Source organism: Somniosus microcephalus, chromosome 4, assembly GCF_052327205.1.
Source record: "Somniosus microcephalus isolate GS21.2 chromosome 4, FLI_Smic_1.0, whole genome shotgun sequence".
Classification (NCBI taxonomy): Eukaryota; Metazoa; Chordata; class Chondrichthyes; order Squaliformes; family Somniosidae; genus Somniosus; species Somniosus microcephalus.
The window spans coordinates 71,258,441-71,271,272 of record NC_140990.1 but is presented as its reverse complement, the minus strand read 5'-3'; positions in this window follow the sequence as shown (position 1 = coordinate 71,271,272).

The window sequence follows — 12,832 nt, the reverse complement described above, 5'->3', positions numbered from 1 at the left end:
TTGTGTTCCACACTCTGGGCCTTGGGCCTTCCCTGGGGATTCTCAGTATGAACAGGTGGGATGTGTTTGGAGACAGGGTGTCCCGGCTCTCCACCTTTAAAGGGACAAGGAGACGACCAGCTGGGCTGATGACCCTGCTTTACGACATCACTGCAGTGCCTAGCAACCAACCTCCCTGAGCCCTGCTCATTATGGGCTGGGTTTAGCTCAGTGCTGTTATAGGAAGGGAAACAGGAGCAGGATTCGCCCCCTGTGGAGCCCAGGATTAATGGGGAGAGGTACAGGATCAATTTATACCTTATTGAGTGAGAAATGTCATTGTCCCGGACACTCCCTGTCCCTCGGTATCTGTGTTGGGGAACGGCTGATGGGTTTACTCTGTATCTAACCCGTGCTGTACCTGCCCTGGGAGTGTTTGATGGGACAGTGTAGAGGGAGCTTTACTCTGTATCTAACCCGTGCTGTACCTGTCCTGGGATTGTTTGATGGCACAGTGTAGAGAGAGGTTTACTCTTTGTCTAACCAGTGCTGTACCTGCCCTGGGAGTGTTTGATGGGACAGTGTAGAGGGAGCTTTGCTCTGTATCTAACCCGTGCTGTACCTGCCCTGGGATTGTTTGATGGGACAGTGTTGAGGGAGCTTTTCTCTGTATCCAAGCCGCGCTGTACCTGCCCTGGGAGTGCTTGATGGGACAGTGCAGAGGGAGCTTTACTCTGTATTTAAACCATGCTAAACCTGCCCTGGGAGTGTTTGATGGAACCGTGTAGAGGCAGCTTTACTCTGAATCTAACCTGTGCTGTACCTGCCCTGGGAGTGTTTGATGGGACAGTGAAGAGGGAGCTTTTCTCTGTATCTAACCCATGCTGTACATGCCCTGGGAGTGTTTGATGGGACAGTGTAGAGGATGCTTCACTCTATATCTAACCCGTGCTGTACCTGCCCTGGGTGTGTTTGATGGGACAGTGTATCGGCAGCTTTACTCTGTATCTAACCCGTGCTGAACCTGCCCGGGGGGTGTTTGATGGGACAGTGTAGAGGGAGCTTTACTCTTTGTCTACCCACTGCTGTATCTGCCCTGGGAGTGTTTGATGAGACAGTGCAGATTGAGCTTTACTGTGTATCTAACCCGTGCTGTACCTGCCCTGGTTGTCTTTGATGGGACAGTGTCGAGGGAGATTTTCTCTATATCTAACCCGTGCTGTAACTGCCCTGGGAATGTTTGATGGGACAGTGCAGAGGGAGCTTTACTCTGTATTTAACCCGCATTGTACCTGCCCTGGGAGTGTTTGATGGGACAGTGCAGAGGGAGCTTTTCTCTGTATCTAACCCGTGCTGTAACTGCCCTGGGAGTGTTTGATGGGGCAGTGTAGAGGGAGCTTTACTCTGTATCTAACCCGTGCTGTACCTGCCCTGGGAGTGTTTCATGGGACAGTGCAGAGGGAGCTTTACTCTGTATTTAACCTATGCTGTACCTGCCCTGGGAGTGTTTGATGGAACAGTGTAGAGGCAGCTTTACTCTGAATCTAACCTGTGCTGTACCTGCCCTGGGAGTGTTTGATGGGACAGTGAAGAGGGAGCTTTACTCTGTATCTAACCCATGCTGTACATGACCTGGGAATGTTTGATGGGACAGTGCAGAGAGAGCTTTACTGTGTATTTAACCCGTACTGTACCTGCCCTGGGAGTGTTTGATGGGACAGTGTATAGGCAGATTTACTCTGTATCTAACCCGCGCTGTACCTGCCCTGGGAGTGTTTGATGGGACAGTCTAGAGGGAGCTTTACTCTTTCTCTAACCAGTGCTGTACCTGCCCTGGGAGTGTTTGATGAGACAGTGCAGATTGAGCTTTACTGTGTATCTACCCCATGCTGTATATGCCCTGGGAGTGTTTGATGGGACAGTGTAGAGGGAGCTTTACTCTGTATCTAACCTGTGCTGTACCTGCCCTGGGAGTATTTGATAGGACAGTGTAGAGGGAGCTTTACTCTGTATCTAAGCCGTGCTGTACCTGCCCTGGGAGTGTTTGATGGGACAGTGTAGAGGGAGCTTTACTCTGTATCTAACCCGTGCTGTACCTGCCCTGGGAGTGTTTGATGGGACAGTGTATCGGCAGATTTACTCTGTATCTAACCCGCGCTGTACCTGCCCTGGGAGTGTTTGATGGGACAGTGTAGAGGGAGCTTTACTCTTTGTCTAACCAGTGCTGTACCTGCCCTGGGAGTGTTTGATGAGACAGTGCAGATTGAGCTTTACTGTGTATCTACCCCATGCTGTATCTGCCCTGGGAGTGTTTGATGGGACAGTGTAGAGGGAGCTTTACTCTGTATCTAACCCGTGCTGTACCTGCCCTGGGAGTATTTGATGGGACAGTGTAGAGGGAGCTTTACTCTGTATCTAAGCCGTGCTGTACCTGCCCTGGGAGTGTTTGATGGGACAGTGTAGAGGGAGCTTTACTCTGTATCTAACCCGTGCTGTACCTGCCCTGGGAGTGTTTGAAGGGACAGTGTAGAGGGAACTTTACTCTGTATCTACCCCGTGATGTACCTGCCCTGGGAGTGTTTGATGGGACAGTGCAGAGGGAGCTTACTCTGTATTTAACCCGTGCTGTACCTGCCCTGGGAGTGTTTGATGGGACAGTGCAGAGGGAGCTTTTCTCTGTATCTAACCTGTGCTGTAACTGCCCTGGGAGTGTTTGATGGGACATATACATAGATACATAGAAGATAGGAGCAGGAGTAGGCCATTCGGCCCTTCGAGCCTGCTCCGCCATTCAATGAGATCATGGCTGATCATCCAAATTCAGTACCCGGTCCCTGCCTTCTCTCCATATCCCTTGATCCCTTTAGTCTTAAGAAATATATCCAACTCTTTCTTGAATATACTTAATGAACTGGCCTCCACCGCCCTCTGTGGCAGAGAATTCCACAGGTTCACCACTCTCTGGGTGAAGAAATTCCTCCTCATTTCAGTCCTATATGGCTTACCCCTTATCCTTAGACTATGACCCCTGGTTCTGGACTCCCCGGCCATCAGAAACATCCTTCCTGCATCTAGTCTGTCCAGGCCTGACAGAATTTTATAGGTTTCGATGAGATCCCCTCTCAATCTTCTAAACTCCAGTGAGTATAAGCCCAGTCGACACAATCTCTCCTCATACGTCATTCCTGCCATCCCAGGTATCAGCCTGGTGAATCTTCGCTGCACTCCTTCCATGGCAAGTACGTCCTTCCTCAGGTAAGGCGACCAAAACTGCACACAATACTCAAGGTGTGGTCTCATCAAGGCCCTGTACAACTGCAGCAAGACATCCTTGTTCCTGTACTCGAACCCTCTCGCTACGAAGGCCAACATACCATTTGCCTTCTTAACCGCCTGCTGCACCTGCATGCTTACCTTCAGCGACTGGTGTACAAGAACACCCAGGTCTCTTTGCACTTCCCCTTCTCCCAATCTATTACCATTCAAATAATAATCTGCCTTCCTGTTTTTGCCACCAAAGTGGATAACCCCACATTTATCCACATTATAGTGCATTTGCCATGTTTCTGCCCAATCACCCAACCTGTCCAAATCGTGCTGGAGTTTCACGACATCCTCCTCACAGCATATCCTCCCCCCCAGCTTTGTGTCGTCTGCAAATTTGGAGAAATTACATCCAATTCCCTCGTCCAGATCATTAATATATATTGTGAACAGCTGGGGTCCTAGGACCGATCCTTGCGGTACCCCACTAGTCACTGCCTGCCACTCGGAAAATGACCCGTTTATTCCAACTCTTTGCTTTCTGTCCGCCAACCAGTTCTCTATCCAAGTCAATACCTTGCCCCCAATCCCATGTGCCTTAATTTTGCACACTAATCTCTTATGCGGGACCTTATCGAAAGCCTTCTGAAAGTCCAAATACACCACATCAACTGGTTCTCCCTTATCTATTTTACCAGTTACATCCTCAAAAAATTCCAGTAGATTAGTCAAGCATGGTTTACCTTTTGTAAATCCATGTTGACTTTGTCCGATCCAGTTACTGCTTTCCAAGTGCTCTGCTATTACATCTTTTATAATGGACTCGAGCATTTTCCCCACTACCGATGTCAAGCTTACCGGTCTATAATTCCCCGCTTTTTCTCTACCACCTTTTTTGAATAGTGGGGTAACATTAGCTACCCGCCAATCCATGGGTGCTGTTCCAGAGTCTATCGAGTTCTGGAAGATGACCAGCAATGCATCTACTATTTCTAGGGCCACTTCCTTAAGTACCCTGGGATGTAGATTATCAGGCCCTGGGGATTTATCGGCCTTCAGTCCCATCAATTTTCCGAACACCTTTTCCCTACAAATACTGATTTCTTTCAGTTCCACCCTTTCATCAGACCCTATGTTCCCCGGCATCTCTGGGAGGTTATTTGTGTCCTCCTTTGTGAAGACAGAACCAAAGTATGTATTTAGTTGGTCTGCCAGTTCTTTGCTCCCCATTATAAATTCCCCCGATTCTGACTGCAAGGGACCTACGCTTGAGTCACCAATCTTTTTCTCTTCACATATCTATAAAAGCTTTTACAGTCAGTTTTTATGTTCTCTGCAAGCTTACTCTCATATTCTATTTTCCCTTTCTTAATTAATCCCTTTGTCCTCCTTTGTTGAATCCTAAACTGCCCCCAATCCTCAGGATTATTGCTCTTTCTGGCCAATTTATATGCCCTCTCCTTGGACCTTATGCTATCCCTAATTTCCCTTGTTAGCCACGGTTGGGTCACCTTTTTGTTTTATTTTTATGCCAAACTGGGATGAACAAATTCTGTAGTTCATCCATTCGGTCTTTGAATGTTTGCCATTGCCTATCCACCATCAACCCTTTGAGTGCCATTCCCAATCAATCCTACCCAACTCACTCCTCAGACCATCATAGTTTCCTTTATTTAAATTGAGGACCCGAGTCTCCGAGTCAACTACTTCATTCTCCATCTTAATGAAGAATTCGATCATATTATGATCGCTCCGACCCAAGGGGCCTCTTACAACAAGATTGCTAATTAATCCTTTCTCGTTACATAATACCCAGTCTAAGATGGCCTGATCTCTGGTTGGTTCCTGGACATATTGGTCCAGGAAACCATCCTGTAAACACTCCAGGAATTCCTACTCCACAGTATTGTTACTCATTTGGTTGGCCCAATCTATATGTAGATTAAAGTCACCCATGATGACTGCTGTGCCCTTATTGCACGCTTCTTTAATTTCCCTTTTAATGCCACCCCCAACCTCCGCCTTACTGTTTGGAGGTCTATAAACCACTCCCACTAACGTTTTTTTCCCCTTAGTATTTCTCAATTCTACCCATACAGATTCCACCTCATCAGAGCTAATATCCTTCATTACAATTGTGTTAATCCCTTCTTTAACCAGAAATGCTACCCCACCTCCCTTTCCTTTTTGCCTATCTTTCCTGAATATCGAATACCCCTGGATGTTGAGTTCCCAGTCCTGGCCTTCCTTGAGCCACGTTTCCGTAATCCCAACCAAATCATATTTGTTTACTTCTATTTGTGCAGCCAATTCATCCACCTTATTACAAATGCTCCTCGCATTAAGACACAAAGCCTTCAGGACAGTGCAGAGGGAGCTTTACTCTGTATCTAACCCGTGCTGTACCTGCCCTGGGAGTGTTTGATGGGACAGTGTAGAGGGAACTTTACTCTGTATCTACCCCGTGATGTACCTGCCCTGGGAGTGTTTGATGGGACAGTGCAGAGGGAGCTTTACTCTGTATCTAACCTGTGCTGTACCTGCCCTGGGAGTGTTTGATGGGACAGTGCAGAGGGAGCTTTACTCTGTATTTAACCCGTGCTGTACCTGCCCTGGGAGTGTTTGATGGAACAGTGTAGAGGCAGCTTTACTCTGTATCTAACCTGTGCTGTACCTGCCCTGGGAGTGTTTGATGGGACAGTGCAGAGGGAGCTTTACTCTGTATTTAACCGGTGCTGTACCTGCCCTGGGAGTGTTTGATGGGACAGTGTATAGGCAGCTTTACTCTGTATCTAACCCGTGCCGTACCTGCCCTGGGAGTGTTTGATGGGGCAGTGTAGAGGGAGCTTTACTCTTTGTCTAACCAGTGCTGTACCTGCCCTGGGAGTGTTTGATGAGACAGTGCTGATTGAGCTTTACTGTGTATCAAACCCATGCTGTACCTGCCCTGGGAGTGTTTGATGGGACAGTGCAGAGGCAGCTTTTCTCTGTATCTAACCCGTGGTGTAACTGCCCTGGGAGTGTTTGATGGGACAGTGTAGAGGGAGCTTTACTCTGTATCTAACCCGTACTGTACCTGCCCTGGGAGTGTTTGATGGGGCAGTGTAGAGGGAGTTTCACTCTGTATCTAACCCATGCTGTACCTGCCCTGGGAGTGTTTGATGGGGCAGTGTAGGGAGAGCTTTACTCTGTATCTAACCCGTGCTGTACCTGCCCTGGGAGTGTTTGATGGGGCAGTGTAGCGGGAGTTTCACTCTGTATCTAACCCGTGCTGTACCTGCCCTGGGAGTGTTTGATGGGACAGTGTAGAGGGAGCTTTACTCTGTATCTAACCCGTGCTGTACCTGAGTGCAGATGGTTTGCTGCTGGCACTAGGTGGTCACCTCAATGAGCACACGGTTGAAGATATAGATGATATAAGATAAACCCATCAGCTTCTCCCTATACACAGATCCTGAGGGACAGTGAGTGCCCCAAACAGTTTACACACCCCACCCTCCTCAGATTTACTCTTATCCTTATTTGTTCTGCTAAGAAGTGCCCCAGTTTCTCTAGTCTGTCCTCATATCCACTGCCTCTCATCCCTGGTATTATCTCAGTGAATCTCTTCTGCCCCTTCTGCACGGCCTTGAAATCCGACCCAGTGTAAAATGCCCCAAAAGTTGACACAATATTCGAACTGCAACCAAATCAATGATTTTGTATTTATGAAACCTCGGATAACCTTTTTTAACCACTTTATCAACTTGTTCTCCCACTTTTAAAGATTTGTGTACATGAACACAATGGGAAAGAGAAGTTTAGTCTGAGTTAGAAACTCAAACAGGCGTTTCACTGCAGACAGGTCACCATGGCAACAGTGATAAGACATTCCATTCACTGAATCGACTGGTTGGAAACTGTAATCAGATCAGGGGAAAGGACAGTGAGAAAGAAAGGCTCTATGAGAAGGATGCACCATCCGTGGCTAACTAAGGAAGTTAAGGATGGTATCAAATTGAAAGAAAAGGCAGACAATGTTGGGAAGATTAGTGGTGGGCCAGAGGTTTGGGAATTTTTTTAAACCAGCAAAGGATGACTAAAAAAATTATAAAGAGGGAGAAGATAGAGTATGAGAGTAAAGTAGCAAATAATATAAAAACAGACAGTAAGAGCTTCTACAGGTATATTAAAAGGAAGAGAGTAGCTAGAGTAAACGTTGGTCCCTTAGAGGATGAGACTGGGAATTAATAATGGAAAATAGAGAAATGGCAGAGACTATAAAAATTATTTTGGATCGGTTTTCACGGTAGAAGACACTAAAAACATCCCAATAATAATAGATAATCAAGGAGCCACAGGGAGGGAGGAACTTAAAACAATCTCTATCACCAGAGAAAAAGTACTAGGCAACTAATGGGGCTAAAGGCCGACAAGTCCCCTGGACCTGATGGCCTGCATCCTAGGGTCTTAAAAGAAGTGGCTGCAGAGATAGTGGATGCATTGGTTGTCGTCTAACAAAATTCCCTGGATTCTGGAGAGATCCCAGCGGATTGGAAAACTGCTAATGTAACGCCACTATTGAAGAAAGGAGGGAGACAGAAAGCAGGAAACTATAGGCCAGTTAGCCTAACATCCGTCATTGGGAAAATGCTGGAATCCATTATTAAGGAGGTAATAGCAGGACATTTAGAAAATCATAAGGCAATTAAACAGAGTCAACATGGTTTTATGAAAGGGAAATCGTGTTTGACTAATTTGCTAGAGTTCTTTGAGGATGTAACAAGCAGGGTGGACAAGGGTCAGCCAGTAGATGTGGTGTATTTGGATTTCCAGAAGGCAATCGATAAGGTGCCACATAAAAGGTTACTGCACAAGTTAAGAGCGCATGGGGTTGGGGGTAATATATTGGCATGGATAGGGGAGTGGCTAACTAACAGAAAACAGAGAGTCAGGATAAATGGGTCATTTTCCGGTTGGCAATCAGTATCCAGTGGGGTGCCACAGGGATCAGTGCTGGGGCCTCAACTATTTACAATCGATATTACTGACTTGGATGAAGGGACCGAGTGTACTGTAGCCAGATTTGCTGATGATACAAAGATAGGTGGGTTAGCAAGTTGTGAGGAGGACACAAGGAGTCTGTAAAGGGGTATAGAGAGGTTAAGTGAGTGGGCAAACATTTGGCAGATGGAGTATAATGTGGGGAAATGTGAGGTTATCCACTTTGGAAGGAAAATGAAAAAGTAAATGATTATATAAATGGAGTGAGACTACAAAATGCTGCGGTACAGAGGGATCTGGGGGTCCGAGTACATGAGACACAAAGTTAGCATGCAGGTACAGCAAGTAATTAGGAAGGCTCATGGAATGTTGGCCTTTATTGCAAGGGGTATGGAGTATAAATGTAGAGAAGTTTTGATGCAACTTTACAGGGCGCTGGTGAGACCGCACCTGGAGGCAGTGCAGAGAAGGTTCACTAGGGTGATTCCTGGGATGAGGGGGTTGACGTATGACGAAAGGTTGAGCAGGTTGGGTCTGTACTCGTTGGAGATTAGAAGAATGAGAGGTGATCTTATTGAAACATATAAGATTCTGAGGGGGATTGACAGGGTGGATGCTGAGAGGATGTTTCCCCTGGTGGGGGAATCTAGAACTAGGGGGCATAGTTTCAGAATAAGGGGTCACCCATTTAAGACGGAGATGAGGAGGAATTTCTTCTCTCAGAGGGTCGGGAATCTTTGGAATTCTCTGCCCCAGAGAGCTGTGGAGGCGGAGTCATTGAATATATTCAAGGCGGAGATTGACAGACATTTGAACTACAAGGGAGTGAAGGGTTATGGGGAGAGAGCGGGACAGTGGTGTTGAGGCCGAGATTGGATCAGCCATGATCTTACTGAATGGCGGAGCAGGCTCGAGGGGCTGATTGGCCGACTCCTGCTCCTGTTTCTTCTGTTCTTGTGTAACTGGGTGTGTCTGTTACTAACCACAATATAAACTTAAACCAGAGTGAGTAACAGAATAGACTAGATTATAATGTGTGATGTTTATACCTATATTTGTGGAACTATAAGAAATAACATTAACAGCAGGCAGGGTAGTTTAGGGATAATGAGAACATTACTGAAGAAAAGTAACTGCTGGGAACCAGGGAATGTGTCCTTGTAAATCACAGATTAGAGAAATTCCAGCTGTCTTTTCCTCACATCCTGCCAAAACCCAGCAGAGAAACATAGAAACATAGAAGATAGGAGCAGGAGTAGGCCATTCAGCCCCTCGAGCCTGCTCCGCCATTCAATGAGATCATGGCTGATCATCCAAATTCAGTACCCTGTCCCTGCTTTCTCCCCATATCCCTTGATCCCTTTAGCCTTAAGAAATATATCCAACTCCTTCTTGAGTATATTTAATGAATTGGCCTCGACTGCCTTCTGTGGTAGAGAATTCCACAGGTTCACCACTCTCTATGTGAAGAAATTCCTCCTCATCTCTGTCTTAAATGGCTTACCCCTTATCCTTAGACTGTGACCCCTGGTTCTGGACTCCCCGACCATCGGGAACATCCTTCCTGCATCTAGTCCTGTTAGAATTTTATAAGTTTCAATTAGATCCCCTCTCATTCTTCTAAACACCAGCAAATATAAGCCCAATCGACCCAATCTCTCCTCATACATCATTCCTGCCATCCCAGGTATCAGTCTGGTGAATCTTCGCTGCACTCCCTCCATGGCAAGAACATCCTTCCTCAGATAAGGCAACCAAAACTGCACACAATACTCAAGGTGTGGTCTCACCAAGGCTCTTTACAACTGCAGCAATACATCCTTACTCCTGTACTTGAATCCTCTCGCTACGAAGGCCAACATACCATTTGCCTTCTTAACCGCCTGCTGCACCTGCAGCGACTGGTGTACAAGGACACCCAGGTTTCGTTGCACTTCCCCTTCTCCCAATCTAGTGCTGTTCAGATAATAATCTGTCTTCCTGTTTTTGCCACCAAAGTGGATAACCTCGCATTTATCCACATTATACTGCATCTGCCATGCATCTGCCCAATCACCCAACCTGTCCAAATCATCCTGGAGTTTTTCTGCATCCTCCTCACAGCACACACGTCCACCCAGCTTTGTGTCGTCTGCAAACTTGGAGATATTACATCTAGTTCCCTCGTCTAGATCATTAATATATATTGTGAATAGCTGGGGTCCTAGCACCGATCCCTGCGGTACCCCACTAGTCACTGCCTGCCACTCAGAAAAAGACGCGTTTATTCCAACTCTTTGCTTCCTGAGAAGACAAAGAAGAGTCCGGTGCCAGAGATGGATCACTGCAGGGTATAAAAGTGAGGGGATCCTGATGTAAGGGGGCAGTCGGGACTGGAGACACCGGAGATCAAGCTCAGGGCGCCCGAGGTTCCATCCAGCGGGCTGACCTTGTGTAAGTTACTGTGGATTCGCGGGACTTGCATGTTTACTCTGATTGATGGATCAATGTAAGGTACGGTAGAGGACAGAGAATCTGCTGACCTTATATTTCTTAATGAGGTATTAAAGATACTGACACTAGACTGTCGATCCTGCTAATTAATAAGAAAAGGCATTAGCTAGAATCTTACACCTCTTTACAGTTCTCCTCTGCTCCTTTTAAACTTTTTCCATTTACTGTACTTTTCCTACTATTGTCTTCCTCCCAGAATGTATCTCCTCACATTTCTCTGCATTAAATGTCATCTATTATCTCCCGGCCCCATTTACCAACCTGTGTATTCACACTGAAGTCACTTACAGTCCTCCTCACAGTTGGCCGTAGTCCCTGTTTCGGTCTGATCTGGGGATTTTGATCTTTTGACCCTAAACCCAAGCCCAGGTCATTTCTTTATATTGAGAAGAGCAATGGTGCCAACACTGACCCTGGGGGACACCACTGTTTACATCCCTCCAGTCTGAAGAACATCCATTAACCACTACTCTCTGTTTTCTGCCCTTTGCCCAACTTCCTATCCACGCTGCCCCACTCCCTTTAACACTGTGAGCCTTAATTTGATCAACAAGCCTCCTGTCCAGCACCTTATCAAACACCTTTAGACAATCCATCTCCACAACATCCACTGCATTTCCTTTCTCACTACACTGTTATTTCCTGACATAATCCCTGTTGTCTGTCCTGAATGAATCCATTTCACTACCAAATGTTGCAATGTTTGCTCCACACCACAGGGTTTCATCTGTTTAAAGCCACAACAACAACAACTTGTATTTATATAGCACCTTTAACACAGTAAAACGTCCCAAAGTGCTGCACAGGAGTATTTTAAGACAAAAAATTTGACACTGAGCCACATAAGGATAAATTAGGGCAGGTGACCAAAAGCTTGGTCAAAGAGGTAGGTTTTAAGGAGCGTCTTAAAGGAGGAAAGAGAGGTAGAGAAGCGGAGAGATTTAGGCAGGGAATTCCAGAGCTTAGAGCCTAGGCAACAGAAGGCACGGCCACCATTGGTTGAGAGATTATAATCAGTGATGCTCAAGAGGGCAGAATTGGAGGAGCGCAGATATCTCAGGGGGTTGTGGGGCTGGAGGAGATTACAGAGACAGGGAGGGGCGAGGCCATGGAGGGATTTGAAAACAAGGATGAGAATTTTGAAATCGAGGCGTTGCTTAACCGGGAGCCAATGTAGGAGCACAGGGGTGATGGGCGAACGGGACTTGGTGCGAGTTAGGACACGGGCAGCCGAGTTTCGGATGAACTCAAGTTTACGTAGGGTGGAATGTGGGAGACCAGCCAGGAGTGTATTGGAATAGTCAAGTCTCGAGGTAACAAAGGGTTTCAGCAGCGGATGAGCTGAGGCAAGGGCAGAGACGGGCGATGTTACGGAGGTGGAAGTAGGCAGTCTTTGTTATGCTGCGGATATGTGGTCGGAAGCTCATTTCAGGGTCAAATATGACACCAAGGTTGCAAACAGTGTGGTTCAGCCTCAGACAGATGTTAGGGAGAGGGATGGAGGCTCGGGAACAGAGTTTGTGGTGGGACCGAAAACAATGGCTTCGGTCTTCCCAATATTTAATTGGAGAAAAGTTTTGCTCATCCAGAACTGTATGTCGGACAAGCAGTCTGACAATTTAGAGACCGTGGAGGGGTCGAGAGAAGTGGTGGTGAGGCAGAGCTGGGTGTCATCAGCGTACACGTGGAAACTGACGCTGTGTTTTTGGATGATGTCGCCAAGGGGCAACGTGTAGATGAGAAATAGGAAGGGGCCAAACATAGATCCTTGGGGGACACCAGAGGTAACGATGTGGGAGCGGGAAGAGAAGCCATTGCAGGTGATTCTCTGGCTACGATTAGATAGATAAGAGTGGAACCAGACGAGTGCAGTCCCACCCAGCTGGACGACGGTAGAGAGGTGTTGGAGGAGGATGGAATGGTCAACCATGTCAAAGGCAGCAGACAAGTCAAGAAGGACGAGGAGGGATAGTTTACTTTTGTCACAGTCACAAAGGATGTCATTTGCGACATTGATGAGAGCTGTTTCGGTACTGTGGCAAGGGCAGAAACCGGATTGGAGGGATTCAAACCCGGAACTGTGGGAAAGATGGGCACGTTCCAGGACTTTGGA